The sequence below is a fragment of the Aplysia californica genome, unplaced genomic scaffold (assembly GCF_000002075.1).
Source record: "Aplysia californica isolate F4 #8 unplaced genomic scaffold, AplCal3.0 scaffold00224, whole genome shotgun sequence".
Classification (NCBI taxonomy): Eukaryota; Metazoa; Mollusca; class Gastropoda; order Aplysiida; family Aplysiidae; genus Aplysia; species Aplysia californica.
The window spans coordinates 839,435-841,052 of record NW_004797494.1 but is presented as its reverse complement, the minus strand read 5'-3'; the positions used below and the strand labels follow the sequence as shown (position 1 = coordinate 841,052).

General features: G+C 39.9%; 1 protein-coding gene across 1 annotated transcript in view; it reads left to right on the top strand.

Annotated features, from left to right (window-relative positions):
- Positions 1-801: 801 nt before the first annotated feature.
- LOC106011957 (SEC14 cytosolic factor) overlaps positions 802-1,618 on the top strand; it is a gene marked incomplete in the record, with an annotated part of 26,949 nt that continues 26,132 nt past the window's right edge. Inside the window, 1 exon segment of the mRNA XM_035970131.1 lies at positions 802-1,318.

The following is a 1,618-nucleotide window of genomic DNA, read 5'->3' as shown; positions in this document are numbered from 1 at the left end:
ATCCCCACCCCTGTATTTTTCCTAAAATATAACACCACCCCCACACTTCACAAAAATGTGGAACAAAGATCAACAATATATAATATAATATATCATGTGCTATTTATTTTCAGTTGGCTGAGTTGAAACTAATTTTACTATTTACGCTGTCTATTATTCGAATAGTCTTACGATTTTGATAGAGCGGATAGAACATTGGTTTCTGGCCTCGTTGTCTTAGTAACTGAGAACGGCCGAACATGTCAGATAGAGCTTTGTAATTCTGAGGTCGAGAAATGACAACAATAATAATGGCGTCGGCCGAGTCGTCTGCAGCCCGCGGCGCGTCAATTCTGCTAGTGCTAGCCTCCCTCTCTCCTCGTCTGCTGGATGCGTCTTTCCGCTTCCCTTTCCTGACTGCAGTATTTCCAGCAGTGCTAGGCAGCTAGGTTCTCGATTACTGAAAGTTAGGAATCGTAGGAATTGACTCCGAGCCCAATTACCTACTTTCTAAAGATGTGATTTCTTCCGGTGGTTACCTGGCTGGTTCTGAACATCTTCAGGATTTAGGATAACCTTGATTTCGGAACGCTACAAAGCATCGACTTTTATTTTTCAAAAAGAAATTCTTTAAAAATAGGAGAAGATTTTAATGATTAAAGTAACTGGTAGCCGTTGGTTTACGTAAAAAGGAGTCGGAACCTTTCTTCTGTAACATCAATCGTGGGAATCGGTTCCGGAATCGATTCTTCTTCCAGCTCTAATTTCCAGACGTACTCAGCTGAGTGATAACTTCTCCCCTCGCTTCATGCAGGGGTACGCTCCGGAACGCACCAATACTTTTGTTTTCCGTACAGAATTTCACATAATAGTATTTCCATCGCGTATACTGTGTGCAATTGTGGATCTAGAATCTAGTAGATAGGCCTACAAACGTGGACATGCCTTTTTATTTCCGATGTGTTAAAGTTATACATTTCTCGTACAAATGTTGGGTGTTGTGTGCTTTTCTTATGGAAATTTAGCGCGTATAAACATGTATCAACATAATTAACGCTTCTAATACCAGCTGGGTAGCACAGTGTCTCATATTATAATAGAGTACATCGACATATTTTCGTAACGTTTGCGGTTAGACATGCAATAATGCACCCAAAGACACTTGGAATAGTATCATTCTTCCTAAAGTGAAGCATTCCCCCATTCGTTTCTTGGAATACTGTATAATGTTGTTGGTTGGTGCAGTTTTCTTCATGAAATGACATCATGGCTATATTTGACTTGTTTTGAAATTGCGCTCTTCCGCTTCGAATCTAGAAGGTCGCCAGGCCGTCTCCAGGTCAAAAGAAATGTGTCACGACGTGGTTGTATCAGGCGCTCGTCAATTTTTGGGCATGTGGAGTTTTTTATATCATCTGAAAGTCTGTTTCATTTGCCTTGCTTCTGATGAAATAAATATTTATCTATCTTGAATAGAACTCAAGATATTTGCGATTGAAGGGGTTGAGGTCGCCTGGTTTTCAGTGGTGATAAAAAGCGAGTGGCAGCCAAAGTTTGATAACTCCAATTGCTAAAGAGTCCTTGAAAAAAGAAAAAGACATATTCTGTGCTTTTAATCATTGTTTTTCAGTAAAATTCA